The 19,610-nt window shown below is 40.6% G+C and overlaps 1 long non-coding RNA gene across 2 annotated transcripts in view; it reads left to right on the plus strand.

The window, feature by feature from the left end:
* LOC119876291 overlaps positions 1-19,610 on the plus strand; it is a 51,137-nt gene that overhangs the window by 20,194 nt on the left and 11,333 nt on the right. Inside the window, exon 4 of one of the 2 annotated variants that reach the window (XR_005359307.1) lies at positions 18,921-19,008. The exons of the other annotated variant lie outside the window; for it this stretch is intronic. This is a non-coding gene — a long non-coding RNA (uncharacterized LOC119876291). The remainder of the gene's footprint in view (positions 1-18,920; positions 19,009-19,610) is intronic. 2 annotated transcript variants of the gene reach the window in all.

A 19,610-nucleotide genomic window follows, 5' to 3' on the forward strand; every position in this document is an offset into this window, starting at 1 on the left:
TAATGACCTCCAAGGATCTGTCCATGCCATAATCCCCAGAACCTATGAATGTTCCCTGGTATGACAGCGACTTTGCAGATGTGTTTAAGTTAAGGCTTTTCAAATAGATTAGCCCTGATTATCTGAGGGGCCCAAGTAACAACAAGCATCTTTGTAGGAGAGACAGAGAGAGGAGATGTGACCACACAGGCAGAGATCAGAGTGACGTGGATACAAGCCAAGGAATGCTGGCAAAAGCCAGCAACAAATTCTCTCCCAGAGCCCACAGGGGGAACGTGGCCCTGGAGATATCTTCAGTTCAGCCCAGTGAAACTGACTTAAAATTTCTGGCCTCCAGAAATGTGACAGAATGAATTTCTGATGTTTTAAGCTACCAAGTTTGTGGTAATTTGTCACAGCCCTAGGAAATTAGCACACTTCTAGTTCTATCCAAACCTCACCAAAATAATAGTTACAGGTGGGGAAAATGATATAACTCATAAAGATTAAGAGAACAGCAGAAAGGAACTTCAATAAATTTTTGGAAGATGGAAATGAATGAATGAGTGAGAGGTGACCTATGTATCAGAGTAGAGAACAATGGAGCCTGAGATGCTGGAGAGAAAGATGTGATCAAGGCATTAGATGCTTCTCCCAGAGAGGTCACTCAGGGTCTATAAGCACCAAGCAGGGGTATAAGAGAGGAGCAGGGCTGAGTTTAGAGCTGGAGTGAAGGTAGGAACTCAAACCTTGGTCCCTCGTGCCACTCCCTTCTCTGGCACCGGTCAGCCAGGAGCTCGTGTATCTTTGTTTCTCACCTTCCTCACTCCAGTCCAGGTCCTTGATCCCACCACCACCTGAGCCAACAGGTATGTTCTACTCATTCCTTCTGTTGGAGAGAACTAGTCACAGGGTTCTTCCTAAATGCAAGGGGGTGGGAGATACTGAGCAGGGCTGGGTACCGATTCTCCTCAACCACTCTGCACCATGGAAGGAAGACAGGATATTTGATGGCTACCACACTCTCTAAGGCACATCTTTGGAAAATTTCAGAAGACTGCAAATAAAGAGAAGATCCTAAAGGCTTCCAGAATGAAAAAAACGAGGTCGCGCAATGTACTAAGGATTATCACTCTGGCTGGCATCAGACTTTTCAACAGTGGTACAGGATACTAGGAGACAGTAGAGCAACACCCTTACACAATTCAGAGAGAAAATGTCCCTGAAAGTTTGTATCCAGCCAAACTCCCCAACAAGCATAAGGGAAAAATAAAGGTATTTTCAGATGTGCAGAGTCTGAAAGTATTTGCTTACCATGCATCATGTAAGAGGAAGCTCCCAAAGGGCACCCTTCTAGCACAGCGTAAACAAGCAAGAGGCAACAAGGGATCCAGAAAAAAACAGAAAATGCACCCAGGAGAGTGGCATAGGGGAAGTCTTAGGATGCCAGATATTTGTCACACCTGATAAGCAATCCTCCCAAGAATAGAAGCCTGTGTTGAGTGCAGAAGGCAGACATCTAAGGAGAGGAATTTAGAATTAATGGGCTATTCCATATATTGACAATTTGGAGGGAAATTATTATTAAACATTTTCCAAATCTGTTGGATTATTTGGGGGGATAAAGTGGTGATGGTATGTAGCAAAGGAAACAATTTAGCCAGGGGACCAGGGGATTAGCAATTACTAGTGCCTGGAGAAGATACAGTTATAAATACACTGTTTGCTTCAGTAGTGAATAATAGTACAATCTTAATTACATAAACACCGACTTTTGACTTAACTAGAGGTTTTGGTGTCTCTATATTAGGAAAAGGCAGGGAGTGAAGTGGCAAAGGTTAAAGTCAGATAAGAAATCAAAAGCTTCAACAGTTTCCTTTCCAAGATTGTAATCTATCTGTCTATATATTTTAAGTAACTTCTATACCAAATGTGGGTCTTGAACTTACAAAACCCCAAGATCAAGGATCATATGTTCTACCGACTGAGCCAGCCAAGTGCCCCTCAATCTATCTGTTTTTTGACACATGTACAAAGAAGGTCAACGCATAGAAAGAGCAAAAATGGAGACAACTTGAATACCTGTCCTTTGGAACTGGTTAAGTGGATCACAGTTAAATGGGGTATCATGCAACCATTAAAAAAAAATCCACACAATATATGCTGACACAAACTATCTCCAGATAGTGAATACAAAAACCCACACAAAAAAATCAAGGTGAAGATTGGGTCCAATATTACAGTACTACCATTTTGGGAGAAATAAATCTATGTATTAGTACACGCACAGACACAAACATTGCGTCTTATATATGTACAGTCTCTGGAAAGATACACAAGGAACTGCTAATAGTGGTTGATTCTAGGGAGGGGAACTGTGCTCAGGGCAGGGATAGGTTAGAGACCTACTTTTCACTCTACCATCTTGTTATTTAAAATGTGTTGCTGGCAAATGTATTACCTATTCGAATGACTTTAAAAAAAAAAAAGATTTTATTTATTTGACAGAGCGAGCACAAGCAGAGGAGCAGTGGAGGGAGAGGGAGGAGCAGATTCCCTGCTGACCAGGGAGCCCAATGCAGGGGCTCAATCCCAGGTCCTTGGGATCATGCATGACCTGAACTGAAGACAGATGCTCAAATGACTGAGCCACCTAGATGTCCTTCAAATGACTTTTTAAAGGGAGAGGGAAAACCAGTCTGGCAAGAGGAAGGAAAATTTTAAAAAACAAAGCAAAACAAAAACAAACAAACAAACGAAGCAAAACAAAATTAGCTCCCTTCGTATCACAGCCTAACACATCAAACGTCCTCTTAAAATGTCACTGCAGTGTTTTTAGCATTATTCCTTTAGGTGGCAGCATCTGAGTTTTGGGGGACACAATCCATCTGCCTAGCCCTGAGGATCAGTTCAGCAATAGTGTTTGGATGTCTTATTTTTCCTTTTCATAAGGAAAAAATTCTTAACGTGTTTATTATATTTATAAAATGCATGATCTGGAAATGTTCCTGAGTATTGTATACAAAAAAGCAGGTTACTGATTTCAAGAGATGTGAAGCAGACTGTAAAGATAATTCATCAACATGTTGACAATGATTTCTCTCTGGATAATAGGGCCATTAATAGGTGAATTTGTTTTCCCCTCTGTGCCTTCGCAACTGTTCTGCAATGAACATGGTGTTTTTCAAAGCCTTGTTTGTCCTCCTTGCCATCAGCCTGGAAAGCTAAGGATGGTGTAGGCTTGAGAGTCATCTGGCTCCCAAACATTGCCAGTCTCACCAAGCTCTTTAGTTTCTTAATTGAGGAATGAAAATAATGATAGATAATAGGACTATTGAAACGGAGACCAAGGGGTAAAGGATCTTTTTAATGCTCCCCAAATCCAGAAGCAGATTTACTGTGAAGCTAATAAAGCTATGCTTCAGGGCCTCCCCCTCACACTAATCCTTTTCAAAATATTGTATTCCATTTGAATCCATAATTTTGAATTACAAGGCCCACAAATTATCCCGTTCCAGAACCTACCCAACCCAGATCTACCATTGCCAAAGCACACCAAAATACTCTTTGACAACTTTTTCAATATCCTTGTGTGAGGCAGGCAGTCTAGTTGTAACTATGCTTTGAGGGGGTTGGGAACGTGCCTATAAACTCCCCCACTAAACTGGGACACCAAACCTCAAACCCTCTGCACCCTTGTTGCCTAGCAAATGGCTGGCACATTTCAGGTATTCAGAAACCATTTGGAGCAATTCAGAGATTGAATTCTGTTAATTTATAGGACTGTACCTTCCCCCAAAGGACTGGCTGGATGTGTTATTGTGGCTTTTCAAATGCATATGTGCTCTGTGTGTGTGCATACATTTACACAGTGGTGGATTATGACATGCATTTATCCACCAAAGTAACAGAAAAGATTTTTTGAAGAGAATGAGATAACAGTGTAGAAAAACAAGAAAAAGCGTCATCAGTAGACCAGAAGTTTTGAGAAATTTCTGAAAGATAAAAAGCAGAAAGATGAACTGATGAGCCACGTGTCTTCCCAAGGGGGGCCCAGAGGGAGCTCAGCTCGAGACAATACAATGATGGGCTGTGGGGCAGTCATCAGTGGCCTCATTAAAGAGCAGGATGCAATGCCTAAGGACAGCTGGGGCCCCTTCCTTCGACCTGTGTAAACAGAGCTTGACAGCTGAGACTTTTGCCCTCAGGCTAAGAGGCAGCGCTGCCCTCTCTCAAAAGCAAGCTATCAGCTCAGAGAACATCCTTGGTAAGGACTTTGTGGCCTGAGGACTTTGTGGCCTGAGAGGAGATACTGAAGAAATTCTGAATCTCTATAATAAATTCAGACTGGAAATCACCAGACTTCAAATGCATCTCCACCCCTCCACCTGGAAACCTCTCGGCTCCGGGATCTGCTTGCTCATGCTCTGTCCACAGGAAACCCTACAGGGAAGTCTTCCCATCCACAAACTCCACCTACTTATACAAGAACTGCTGTCAGTCATCCTGTTAGAGTGAAAAGGCTTAGAGAAACAAACCTAGACCCTTTAGGGGGGAAGAAACCCACACAAGCTATTGATGCTAAATTAAGGTGTTTGTGTGGTTCTTCATTCATTCGTATTAAAGGACAGCAGGGAACCTCAGACTTGGGAAAAAAAGCAATACGAAAGGGAAAGCCTTAGAAAAATAAATAACTGAAGCTGGAGGAAAAAGATAATCCAAGCAGTTTAGAGAATATAAAAAAAAACACCAAAACTTAATGAATGCACCCACAGATCACTAACATTGTTAACACCTGTATTAGCCAATCAATACAATTGATATTTAAAACAGTTTCATAAGACAATAAAAATGCTAATTCATAGGAGAATTTGTAACCTTCATTCTTTTAAGAGAGTTATAGTTTGTGATGAAAGGTAACCGATAACATGAAAGAGTTCTTGGAAAGTAAAAACCAAAATTTCAATGGAATTTCTGAGTAATAATATAAATACAAATATAGGTCAAATTGGTTACCGGGAAGATAGAGTAGAAGTAAAATGACAGAAAATAAGAGAAAAAATTAAGATACATGGAAGTTAGCTCTAAGAAATCTAATACTTCTCTAAAGGTGATCTAGAAGGTATATGGGACCACAGAGAAAAAGACAGTGAAGAAAATAGTGAAATAAATTTCCTTAATGCTAAAGAGTTTTTCGATTGACAAAACCCACCCATTGCAGAACAGGAAAAGCCAAAAAACGAAAGTACATCTAGGCACCGTGGTGAAATTTTAGAATTCTAAGAACAAAAGAAAGCCCTGAATGATTCCAAAGGGGGGATAACGGAACGATAATCAGACTGTCGTACCAATTCTAGTTACTAGAAGATCATTCATAAAACTAATGTATATTGAGTGTAGCAGAATGTATTCCAGTTTCTGAGGAGGACAAAAACGGATCTTAGAATTCTAAACTTGGCCAAACTATTAATTAAGTTTGACAGCTAAGAAAGACCATTTTTAGACATTCAAGATTTAGAAAGCTTACTTCCCGTACAAAACCAAACCAAAGCTCAAAGAAGTAATCCAACGAGTTGTAATCCAAGAAAGATAACAAGCAGTGCCATCTGAGTATACCCAAAGGATGTAAAGAAAGCAAGAAAAGGAGGAAAGGGAGGGAAGGAGGAAGCACCTACAAGTTTAGAAGAATGTCATTTGAGCCGCAAAATTTCGATTAAATAACATTACATTTCTTTCTCAATGGAGGTTTGTCTCCAGTACTAGGTTGTTCATAACAGCTGGTGGTTACAGAGGAATCTATGTGCCTCAGAGGGCACTGTGTTGAGTGCCTTATATGGATTAACTCTTTTAATCTTCTGAAGATTTCATTATAATTACAGAGCCGAATATAAATATAGTAAACCATGACCATGTATATATAGAGAGATGTGTATGTGTAAATTTATCCACAAAACAAAAACTTGGAAGTAGACCCTTTTATGTGACTGGGAATCAAGAGCATCTTCTCTAAATAAATAAATACAGAAGTAGAAGTTTGGGTATTATTTAAAGTTACCAAGAATAATTTTAAATATAGTCTTTAGAAAAATTAGAAATACAACTGAATTATAAATAATATAATTAACACAAATTGGGAGGTAGAGAAGTTGGGAGGAAGTATAAATATTCTTCCTTATCTTTCAAAGATGGAAGTCAGTAGACACTTTGCAAAGCTGATAAATTGAGAAACAGAGCAGTAAGCGTATTATTTTAAGTTATAATAGGAACTGCGACAAGATGGAACAGCACCTGTATGGAGAGTGTCAGCTTAGGCTGGAATGGTATAGAGATCACATTTATTTATACTCTTCTGTACTGAGAACATTATTTTCTTTTGGAATGCATATAAAACTATAAAATAGCAATGGGCTACTTCAATAATAGTAGATACATTAATTTTTTGAAGAGTGGAAAAAGCCCACAGGGCGCCTGGGTGGCTTAGTCAGATAAGCATCTGTCTTCAGGTCATGATCCTGGGGTCCTGGGATGGAGTTTGAGCAGGGAGCCTGCTTCTCCCTCTGCCTCTGCCCTTCCCCCCAGTTCTTGGCTCTCTCTCATTGTCTCTTTGAAATAAATAAATAAATAAATAAAATCTTAAAAGAAAAAAGAGTGGAAAAAGCCTAAATGCATCTTTTCCACAAACATGGCAATGATATTTAATACAGGTGTATGTAATTGAAAGAGGAGTTGTATAGTCATCGTTGCTAAATGTTTTCAAAGACTGGGGGTTTTTAGGAAAAATAGGTTAAAGAGAGCTTAATATATTATCTGCTTTTTTAAGTTGAAAAGAAAAAGTAAAACCCATTCTCCAGCTTTTCTAAGTTTGAGTTTGGAAAAAAATTGTAAGTATTGTGTGTCCTAACCATGTTGACCCTACAAATGGCTCATAAACCAATGAACTGAGTAGCCTGGGTGGCTCAGCAGTTTAGTGCCGCCTTAGGCCCAGGGCATGATCCTGGAGTCCCAGGATCCGGTCCCATGTCGGGCTCCCTGCATGGAGCCTGCTCCTCCCTCTGCCTAGGTCTCTGCCCCTCTCCCCCCATGAATAAATAAATAAAATCTTAAAAAAAAACAAAAACGATGAACTAAAGACTTTGACCTTTCAAAAAAGGAATTCATCACTGAGGATTACTCACCTGTCAAACCAGAATAAGATTCAGTTTGTATTAGGCAACCTTCTCTAACAGTTAATATTTATTTATCAAGACAGGGAATGGGGTGGTGAAGTGGAGAGAGCATGGGTCAGAAAAGCTGCCTTTCCCAACTTTGTCCCTAACTAGCCTAGTGATCTGGCCACCACTTCATCTTTAGTTCCTTCATTTGTAGAAAGTGGATGAAATCGTTATCCTTGTTACTTCATATTGTCCGTGTGAGAATCAGAAAGGATCGATCAAAGGAAAGTCCTTTGAAATACTACAAAGTGCACTCAGATTACAATGTAGTATCATTTGGAAGATTGAACTTAAAAATTGGAAGGAATTTAGAAATGATCCAGTCAAATTTCTTTAATTCCTATTTCATTTGTCTATTACTTGCTTAGAGCCCGTGCATATGTTATGAATAGTTTTACAATAGAATTTGATTTAAAATTATATTCTTTTGAACTACTGCCTCTTCTAAAATTATAAGGAATCATAATGCTGCAAGAGATGGCCAGCCACCTCATGTTTTAATCCCCGTGTTTTATTTTTTATTATTATTTAAAAAATTTTTTTTAAAAAGATTTTATTCATTTACTCATGAGAGACATAGAGAGAGAGAGAGAGAGGGAGAGAGAGGCAGAGACGCAGGCAGAGGGAGAAGCAGGCTCCATGCAGGGAGCCTGACACGGGACTCGATCCCAGGTCTCCAGGATCAGGCCCTGGGCTGAAGGCAGCGCTAAACCGCTGAGCCACCCGGGCTTCCCTAATCCCCATGTTTTAAATATGAAGCAATATTAGCCAAAGAGAGTATCTGGCCTAAGATAAACACAGGACAATGAACCCAGACCTTGGGTTAAAAGCCGTTCCCAAGATTCCCAGTGCACAGCCCTTTTCCACCTCACTGCTGAAGCAAGAGATGAATGGCCATTTATGGATAACCACAGTTAATAAAGGTATATATATACTGCCCAGAGTATGCTAATTATTTCTAACCCTTTTTTTCAATATTTAAAAGATGTTCCTTTCCTCGGGGCGCCTGGGTAGCTCAGTTGGTTAAGGTTCTGCCTTTGGCTCAGGTCATGATCTGGGCACCCTGGGATGGAGCCTCACATCAGGCTCCCTCCTGAGTGGTGATCATGCTTCTCCCTCTTCCTCTGCCCCTGGTTGTGTTCTCTGTCTGTTAAATAAATTAATTTAAAAAAAATAAAAGATGTTCCTTTCCTCAAAAAGCAATTATAAACTGGCAAAATAAACTGAACAAACAAATGTAAAAGTGAAGGAAAAAATTTAAAAAGTAATTATGCTTGAAAAAATGTAAATGCACAGACTCAAATCTATTCTCTAAATAAAACTAAGATTGGGCAGCCTGGGTGGCTCAGCGCTTTAGCGCCGCCTTCAGCCCAGGGCCTGATCCTGAAGACCAGGAATCGAGTCCCATGTCGGGCTCCCTGAATGGAGCCTGCTTCTCCCTCTGCCTGTGTCTCTGCCACGTGCTCTCTTTCTCTCTGTGTCTCTCATGAATAAATAAATAAAATCTTTAAAAAAAAAATAAAAAAAATAAAAGAAGATTGAAAGTTATCAGAACAATTAGGGATTTAATAGTCAAATTAATTAAACATTTCAGTAAAACTTGATACCCTTTCATCCTTCACACAAACCCATGGAAGAGAGGCAGAAGATGTAAATGGTTAGGAAGACAGAGTTTTCAATCAAGACATGAGATTAAATTCCATCTTTACTGTTTATTAGATACATAAATTTTGAAAATGTTCTCCACTTCCCTAAGCCTCATTTCCCTCATCTGTGTTATGGGAATAGTAATAATTCTTTCATGGCATTGTTGTAAAGATTAAAAATCCACATAATTCAATAAATGGGACTACTCATTATCACTTGGGATTTTTACAGGGGAAGAAACTAGAGCTCATCTCATAGCAGTTGTTTGCTCAGCTAATAAGTGGTAGAAACAAAACTGAAATCTCAGTCTTCCAACTCTGTTCTTCCCTGCTACCCAGCCTCATTACCCAACACTTGGTTACATGAAAGACCCTCCTCTGATCCTGCCACCCCAATGCGCAGCTTTTCCACATGCAAGAGACAGGTTTTCCTTCCTAAGTAGGACAGCTCTCTCAGCCAATTTCAGATGATATGGCTTTCAAACGGATGCATCTCTCTTGGCCTGCCAAAGGGAGTCACTTGATTCTTTCAAGATCACAGTCCTCATGTGCTGGAGAGGAGGTGGGGATGGCTGCCTATCTGTGTCACACAACCCTCTATTGTACTCTTATCCCTCCTCAGTGACCCTGACCTTGTGTCCCATGAGGAGGCACATGCCCTTCACCCCCCCACCCCCCCCCCACCCCCGTCTCCATCTCAGGCGTCTCTGGCCAGGATTGGGAAGGCCTTTATCCTTTTTCATCATGGTGTTTGGGTGCTGGCTCTTCAGCACTCAAATCCTCCCTAAGCACCCTAGATTTGACTCTGAGGAGCCTTATGCAAATTTGACTTCCCCTACCCTAGACATTAGGGGTCCTCCATCTTTTTATTTTTGTAGCTCTCAGGGCCCAGAATGAGCTAGCACATGGTTCACACTCCATAAATGTTGGCTGGAAAGAAGTTGGAAGAAAGAGGGAGAAAAAAGGAGGAATCTGTGGTCTTGTCACTCTAGAGTTTCTGAAAATGGTCTAAGAATGAGGTCACCTTCCTAGTTCCAAAAGCATTTAACAATATTTATACATTTTAATATGTATTTACTTGTCTGTTACCTGGAATTATTGATAATAGAGAAATCACTTTAATTTTAGTCTCAGAACTCACACTTAACATTTCAGAGAGAGAGTGTGTGTGTGTGTGTTTGTAATTTGGGGTTGGACCTTAGGACTGTGTGAGTTGAATTGCAAATAGGAGTGGAGTCCAATCGCAGGACCTGGAAATCAAAAGCCCTAAATTCTTATTGATATAGCCCCAAGCTGCTGTGTAAACCTGGATGAGTCACACTCATAGAACTGTAAAAAGGGAATCAATTTTAAAGGATGTCACTATTAACAGAATTGTCATGAGCAGTAATGATAATATGTTCTAAACAGTCAATTTTTAAAAGACCCATGACAGTGATTCTTCACTATCCAAATTTTCTCAATGCTAATTGATCCTCATGGACTGTGTTCAACCATTTGAGTCTTTCCTGTTTGTACCTTTCTCCTTCCTCAATGAAGGCCTCTAGACTTCATGACTTAATGACCATGTAGCTTTACATTCCTACTAATTCTGTTTCCGATGTGACTTTAGAATCTGTTCCTGGCCTCTGTTCACACTCTGACTCTCCTACTCTTTCAATAATTCTCGCTTAGACGCAACAGCCTCCCTATACTCATGTTTGTAATGATCATTCTTCATTATGCCTGCTCCGCCCTAGGACATATAAATAAATGCAGACTGCCTTGTATCTCTGAGAGTATGCAACAGCTCAGCTTTGGGCTGCAGCTGTCTTGGATCTTTCCTTCAACCTTCTCTAGTCTCCAGTCTCTTGTTACTCTGTTCCAGCTCCTACGACCAGTCACAGAGGCTCCGGGCTTTGATTACCTTGGGTGGACATGCTGCTCTTTCACTCTGCATTCTCTTTGACCTTACATCATTCTTATTCATAAGCTCATATCTGAACTGGGGGTCAAAATTATTTTCATTGCCCCATTCTGGCTATGACTGAGTCATTTTAGCTCATCAGCCTACTCATCACAAAAAGGAGAACAGGCAAAGTCTGTCATTAATGTGTTGTTCCAACACTCAAATTGTAATGTGGTACTCTCTGATTCCAGTGCCAACAACAAAATGTTAATGTGGTTGTTCAAGGTTTTGGGACTTGCCTGGTATGAGGCACAAAGGATCTTTGTGGGAAGGAGAAGGCTGGCTGGGAAGGAAAAACAGAAGCCAGCTCTTTGGGAACACCCACCACTGGAATGAAAGGTAAACTGGGAGGAATTGACCAAGCATCGGAGGCAGACCCTGGGAAAGATTAGATGAGACAGAGGCAGGAGGGCTCAACAGTCTCAGCTCCCAATCCAGAAGTTGTTGGTTCTGCCGTAGTAGTCAGGCTGGCAGCAGATTATTACACTCTTTAGGTTTTGGGTTTCTTTTTTTTAACATTTTATTTATTCACACACAGAGAGAGGCAGAGACATAGGTAGAGGGAGAAACAGGCTCCCTCTGGGGAGCCTGATGTGGGCCTTGATCCCGCACCCTGGGATCACGCCCTGAGCCGATGGCAGACACTCAACTGCTGAACCACACAGACACCCCACTCTTCAAGTTTTTACCTTGATCTTAGAGTTGTGAGTTTGAGCCCCATATTGGGTGTAAAGATTACTTAAATAAAAAATCTTAAAAAAAAAAATAGAGAAGCATACATATAAATCCTTGCTAGAGACTCCATTTATTATAGCACCAGCTATATACCAGGCATTGGAAAAGGAAAGTCAGCATGGTGACTTCCTTGGCAAACTTTGTTAAATAACTTGGCGTGTACCATTATTCTTTATTGTCTCGTCAATATTAGAATGGCTTTTGGACCAGAGATGTGGCTTCTAGCCAGTGCATTTATGCAAACAGTTCTCAGATGTGCCACAAATATGTGGCCAAGATAACATCACAGCCTCCATTCCTGCACTGGAATAATGATGCAACTTTTCAATAAAAGAAATCCTTCATGGACAAATAACAAAAATACACATTGGTGGTTTCTGGATGTTTTGAATTTTCCCATCGGTTTTTTCAACTGGCTATCCCTCTATATTCAGTTCAAAAAGAAAAAAACAAAACAAAATAAAAAAAACCCAACCTGGAATCTGCATAGTTAATCATCATAGCACAGTTTTCAACAATACACCCATGTGTTTATGCTAACTGTCAAGAGTACTTGGTGATTCAACATGAAATGATTACATTTTGTTGAACTTGTTTCTTACAGCAGGATTGATAACGAAAACAAAACAAGAAACTAGTCTCTTGAGAAGAAACTAGTTCGTATCATTAAGAATCAGTGTCCAGTGAGAAAGAACACTTACATAAATAAAGAACTATGTCATATTCTTGGCTTGGAAGACACACGTTGTAAAGATGTCACTTTTTCCTAAAACCAACCTGTAAATTTATTACAGCCCAATAAAAACTCTAATGGAATTCTTTTGGAACTTGGCAAAACAATTTGAAAGTTTGGAAGAATAAAAATATATAAGGAAGATCCAAATACAAAAGAATATTATGGAGGACTTTGGCAGTCATTTAAACTGCAGTATTTACTACTGATATATACTGCTACAGGAACAGACAGATGATTAATAAACCAAAATGTTGAGTATAGAAGCAGATCCAAATATGAATAGGATTTGGTTATAAATAAAGTGGTGAAAAGAAATGTGTTATTCAGACATCTGGCCAGTCATTTGGAAAAAGAACAAAGGTGGATCTCTACCTTGAACTTCCAGATGAAATAAAGATTTAAATTTTTAAAAAAGCATAAAGCACAGAAAACTTTTGGATGAATATTTTTATAACTTCTCAGTGATGGAGGCCTTGAAACTGACACTGGCTCATCACCATGAGTGGTCTTGGTGTGACAGAGTACAGTGCCTCCTACTTTAGGAGCTGGAGATCTGTCCTCCTCCAGTCCACATGTCATGGCCTTGTGGGAGAACACCCGGTGACTTGCTGATAAAGAAGAAAGTGTTTCAAGACTGGTTTTTCAGATGGCTCTTACCCGAGGCACATGCACAACTACTATTGTGGTTCCACCCACTTAGAGATGGCCTTGAAGGATGATTGGAAGGAACATCTTCCTAGGGTTAAAGCTCCAAGTAGTGTGGGGGCACCTGGCCAGCTCAGTCAGTAGGGCATGCGACTCTTGATCTCTGGGTCATGAATTTGAGCCTCATGTTGGGTGTAGAGATTACTTTAAAAATAAACTATAAAAAATAAAAATGTTATTCTTAAAAAAAAAAAAAAAAGTGGTGGGTAAGCCACCTTCCTGGAAAGAGCAATGGCCTTAAGAGTTTAGAACCCAAGGGGGAAAGGCTTCAGTCAAGGGGCACATTAAAGATTCCAATGAATTGGAAAATGAAATTCTTACTGTTTTTTTTTTTTTTTTTGGCACAGAGAAAAGAAAGTTCAGGTGTAGGCTGGGTGATGAATTTTGATTACCAAGGGAAAGAGATACATTGTAGCATACCAGGAGCAGAAAGGTAGCCCCCGATAATCTCCTCATAACCATGGCAATGTTACAAGTCAATAGGCTGTGCTTATAACACCACACAGGCGGGACTCAGATCCCTTGGAAATAAAAATTTGGGTCCTTCCAATGAGTAAAGAGCACTGAACAGCTGAAAAACAAATAGAGGGCAAAAGATCAGTTTTGTTTTTTCAAGATAGTATAAATGTATTTTGGCTTACAAATCTCAGGAAGTAGACTAACGTTAATGTGTCAGTATATTTCCGTTTTAACCACAAAGTCTGCTCACAGTTCAAAGAGGAAGACACATCTTTTTGCTTACTGATAGTTCTGCAGGGGAGTTTATACCTTCCTCTGCTTTTCACCTTGTTCTCTGTCTCCAGCCTCCCTCACCCATGCCTCCTGGCCTCGGGAGGTCGCTCTCCTTGCCCTATAATACTTTGCTCTTTCCTCAGTTCACTAATGATTTCCCCCTTTATACACTTGCACCTTGTGCTCTTTCTTCTTCTCCTTCCATGGCTGCTCACCTACTACCATCTGGGGTCCAGCCTCACAGTTGTCTCTGAAACCTCATCAGTATATGCCCAACAAAACTGATGGCTTCCTTCCTCCTCCCCTGGGAGTACCTAGAACACTCTTATGTTTGTCTCTACTTACCAGATTTGCTTCTACAACTCCAGGGCTTAGCACCGAGAATAGCACACAGTAGGTGTTCAACAGTACTTGTGAAGTCCACTGATGACTTGCCAGTGGTAGAGACAGGCTGAGAATGAATAGACTTTCAGCCACAAAATAGACTTTATTTTTTTTAAAGAGTTTATTTATTTGGTTGAGAGGGAGAGAGCATCCAGCGGGGTGAGGGGTGCATGGAGCAGATGGGGAGAGAGAGGGACAAAGCAGACTCTGTACTGAGTGCGAGCCCAATGCAGGGCTCAGTCTCACAACCTTGAGATCATGACCTGAGCTGAAACCAAGAACTGGACACTTAACAGACTGAGCCACCCAGGCACCCCTCAACCACAGACTTTAAATGGAACAAATATTCCTCTAGGTTCACTACCCTAAATCACTAAAGCTATATATCCACAAGCACTGAGAAAGAGCCAGAACATTTACATGTTCTGATCCCTACAACATGTAAAATAGAACTATTTTTCAGAACCAGTACATAAGGGGAAAAGCTTCAGCCAGCTTTTTGGCCTGTGGGTTTAAGAAGACCATAGTAACAACCAGCTGGCCCTCTCTGCCTTTGACTCTGACCACGTGACTTTCTCTCTTCTGTTTAAAGGGCAAGAAGATGTCATACAAGTACACAACAGTAGCCTCCAGTGCATTTTTCAGGATTGGCAGTTTCAGTGACCATTAAGGCTTGGAGGAATTCAGGACTATCTGTGGATGTCACAGTTTGCATTTCTAACTGTGGGGATCACTGATTGGGATCTTCCTTTCTCTGACATTTCCCCAAGCTATAACAATTTGTTTGTAAATGCACTATATATTAATATCATGTACAATTCTGAAATTTCCAGCTTCCTTCTTTTTTCTCAAAGACCCTTTTTTTCCAAGGGGCCTATTTTTCTTCGTCATTATTGTCAGAATATATTTAACATGGCAGGAGTCCTGTGATTTCTCCAAATGGTCTCTATTTCATTCTGTGTTTCAATCATTTTTGTATCTGGTAGGCCTAATTCTAGTGATGATTTCACAGGCATGGGATTACTCACATCCAGCTTTCTGCTCTATGTAGTTACTCATTGAGTCAGATTTTCATTCCACAGACTCAGAGCAAATTAGGTACCTTTGGGGAGCTACATTAAAGCTTTTGGGATAGTGGAAGCCATTTTATGCACTAAAGCAGTAATTTACCAAATGTTCCTTAGTTATCTGAGAATAAAAATTGCTCAGTTTCTCTTGGTATTTAATTTGTTTCCAGGAAGTTAGTCAAAGGGAGGATCTGAGCTAATATTAGATCTGAGCTAATATGAACAAATGCAATCTTAGATCTTACCTATTCTAAAATCAATACTGTTGCCTAATTAAGTGAGCATGTAGGAAATATGCTCAAAGACACAGGCCTGGCTCTCTGAACACTGAAATTTGCTCTTTTCCTCTTCAAGGAAAATAACCTCAGGAGAAATTCTATTTGCCCCTCATGACTTCTCTCAGGGTTAATTTTTTACTTTATATACCAAGTAATAGCTAAAACCTGCACTTTTAATCTCACATGACCACATATCAGGCATCTCCTGTCCACAGTGTACTCTTGAAACACATTCACCATTTTAAACTTAGTATTTGTCAAATTGAAAGAGTGATCCTCTTCATAACTTCATAACTTCATAAACTATTCTTCCCTATTTCATTATAATCACTATAATCACTGACAAATCTCCAAACACTCTACCACCTCAGTGGAATCTCTAGCAATCAATTCCTTTACAACAATCTGAACATGATGGGAATATCCCACGGATACCTGTGGAGCATTCACTGTGTGCCAGGCCAAACACTGGACATAAAATGATGACCCGAAGGACATCATCCTTACCTTCATGAAGCTTACACTCCAGCTGGAAAGATCGACATAACAAGTCTTCACATAATAAATGTTTAGGGACACCTGGTTGGCTCAGTGGTTGAGTGTCTGCCTTAGCTCAGGGTGTGGTCCCAGAGTCCTGGGATTGAATCCCATGTGGAGCTCCCCTCGAGGAGCCTGCTTCTTCCTCTGCCTGTGTCTCTACCTCTCTCTCTGTGTCTCACCTGAATAAATAAATAAAATCTTTAAAAAAATGTCTAATCAAAACTCTGAGGATTTTGATCCCAATAATAGACTGAATCCATTTGGGTCAAGATCCTCACTGACCTTCAGATGGCTAAATCCAGTGGTCAGTTTTTGGTCCATCTTACTCAGCTTCTCAAAAGTATTTGATATAGTTGACCACCTCTGCCTTTTATAAACATTTCTTCAGTTGATTTCCAGTTCTGTGGTATACTCTAGCATTTGTAATCCCTAAATTCATTTATGACTCCCAAATCATAGTTTCAGCCCCAGTCATTTTTCCAAATTTGACACCCTTATGTCTTGTCTGTCTGCCTACTCCGCGTCCCCTTTCAGATATGTAATAGCAACTCAAACTAAACACGCACCACACTGAATTCCCTTTTCAACTCCACAAACCTACCTCTTCCCTAGTGTTCACTCTTTTACTAAATCATTTTTTTTTTTTTTTTTTTGGAAACCCGTGTTCATTCAGTTGATCAGGCCACAAGTCTTGGAATTATCCACAGCTTTCTTTTCTTTCATACTCCTCATTCAACTTCACAAAAAATCCATTTTTTTAAAGATTTTTTATTTATTTATTTATTCATAGAGACACACAGAGAGAGAGAGAGGCAGAGACACAGGCAGAGGGAGAAGCAGGCCCCATGCAGAGAGCCTGACGTGGGACTAGATCCAGCGTCTCCAGGATCACACCCTGGGCTGCAGGCGGTGCCAAACCGTTGTGCCACTGGGGCTGCCCCCAAAAATCCATTTGGTTATACTTTCAACCTATAACACAATTTCACCATCTCCCGCCACCTTCATCACTATTCTCTCAGTCCAAGACACCATTTTCTATCATCTGAATCATTCTAGTGGATTCCCAACTGATCTCTTTGATTCTACTCTTGTTCTACTCATGATATAGCAGCCAGAGAGAACTTTATAAAACATAGGTCTGATTATATCATTTCCTTGTTTATATCCTTTTTTAAAAAAAAGTTTTTTATTTATTTACTCATGAGAGACATAAGGAGAGAGAGAGAGGCAGAGACACAGGCAGAGGAAGAAAGAGGCTCCATGCAGGGAGCCTGATGTGGGACTCAATCCCAGGACCCCAGGATCACACCCTGAGCCAAAGGCAGATGGTCAACTGCTGAGCCACCCAGGCGTCCCTTGTTTATGGCTTCCAATCATACTTAAGGTAAAGTCTTTACATATGACATATGTATGGCTCTACATGATTTGGTCTTCATCTGCCTCTCTGTTCACCTTCCTCCTACTCTTCTTGATATTCCTTGAGCTTGCTCTGTACATTCCCATTCTGGGGCCTTGGCATTTGTTTCCCTCTGTCCGGGATGTTGTTTGCCTAGATAGTATGATGACTCTTTTCTTCAGTTCACTTGATACATGTCTCTGTTCAAATGTCAGCTTTTCAGAGAGGACATTCCTTACCACTAAATTAAACTACTAAAACAGTAGATCCCTCCCCATCTCTCTCTCAACCCTCTTGACCTGCTTTATTTTCTTTCCAGTTCTTATTCCTTCCTCACATTGTGTGTGTACGTGCATGTGCACACGTGCATGTGTTTATTGTGTGTGTGTTGATTGTGTATCTTCTAGTAGGATGTAAGACTTCAAAAGCACAGGAAATTTTGGGTCATTCACTTTTGTATCCTCAGCACCTTGAGCAATGAGTGCCTGGCAACACACATTGTAAGTGTTCCTCACTTGGTTACATATAGGAATATGATAAGGGGAAGAAGGAAAATTGCCAGGGATGATAAACTATCATATGTGGACATAACTTAGAGTGAGGTATCAGGGAAGGAGGTGAATATGCATTCTGCTGAACATCTATAAATAGAAGAGGCAGCTGTGCAAACGTGGAGAGGAGAGTTCTCTAACAGTCTCAAGACACTTGCACACCCCTTCTTCTGAGCTGACCCTTGGGGGGGGGGTAAACATAAAAGCTCTATTGAAGAAAAATGTTTTTCATGTATAGTTTGGTTTTGCTTTTTCCAGCAAATGTGACCAGCAATATCCCATTTATCTGTGTGACAGATCTGTTAGGTAGTTGGACAAGAAAGATGAAAGGAGAGGGGAAAGCAAAGAAATAATACCAGTTTTGTCTTAGTGAAAAGTCAGTGAAACAGAGGGAAGTCTTGTGACATACCCAGCATGATAGTGGCAGAGCTAGACATGTAATTGATCCTTCTAATTTATTACTGCTCTCTTCCAGGACCTGAGGTGGGGGGAGGGTGAGAAGTTTCTACATATCTGTCCAGAGTGGATGTGCTTTGTCTCTCCTCAGTCCAAACCACCACCTGTAATTCTCATCAGACTCCTTTCAGGTCTAAAGTGTGAGAAGTAGGAAAGGGAAAAGGAGAGAGAAGGTGCTCTGTACATATTTGTTGAATTGATAAATTAGTTGGTAAGAAAAAAGGGAGCAAGGTGGCAGGTTTTGTTGAATGCATTCACATGTACGCATGCACAGGTACAATTCCCAATGATTTGGGCCCATGCGAAGAAAAGGAATTTAATTAATAGAAACAAATTTGAAATTTATGGAATTGGGATGTAGGATCGAATGGAGAATTTATCTAATAAATTCCTCTGGCTTCTGTGACCTCTTAGTGACCTCTCAACTATCAGATAGTTCATATTTATACCAAAGAAAAGTCTCTTTTCTTAAAGACTATAAAGAAACGATACTTGTCAGGTACAACTTTATTGATATATCAGATTTAGTGGTGTAATTTATGTTTTCCCACTGCAGGCCAGGCACGTGATAAGGTCAGAATGACAGTAAGAAGCAGCGTCAACTTGACTTGGCCTGAGGAATTCTTCATTCCATCCATTCAGGGGTAGGAATTCCACAGATGTGATGCCCGTGTCTACCGCATGGCATCTGAGACTTTTTCCCTTTCTGCCTCTGACAGGGGCCTTCGGCTGCTGCTGTCTGTGTGTTTCTCTATCTCAGTATCTCTGTGATCCTGCCCCATTTCACTCCCAACCCTCCCAACACTTGTTCTCCTCTGGCCACTTTCCCCCAATTTCTGATGCACAATATGTTCTGCTCTTTCTTTTATGCGACCTGCCAGGGTACCATGGTGCTAACCTGTAGGGTCTGGACATCCCATTTATGTAATAACCTGCTGTGGCACAAATACCGGGATACTGTGGTGGTGAAATTCACTCTGCCTTGTTTCCTACTCATCAGGAAAGATGAGGGGTTATGGAAGATAATGAAATGGCTACTAAAATGCCACTCTCAAACCTCCTGTCCCTTTGTGCCTTTCACTCTATAGCCTGGAAACCACCCTACTGGCTAGTCCATCTTTCCTTGCCTCCAGAAGTCTCTGGGACCCAGTTCTAGCCCAGGGGACACACCTGGGGCTGCTGGTCAAAGGAGAAGGGAGTGCTGAGAAAGATTCTGCTTTCCAGAAAGAAATAGAACAAATGAGAC

The sequence above is a fragment of the Canis lupus genome, chromosome 5, assembly GCF_011100685.1.
Source record: "Canis lupus familiaris isolate Mischka breed German Shepherd chromosome 5, alternate assembly UU_Cfam_GSD_1.0, whole genome shotgun sequence".
Lineage (NCBI taxonomy): Eukaryota > Metazoa > Chordata > Mammalia > Carnivora > Canidae > Canis > Canis lupus.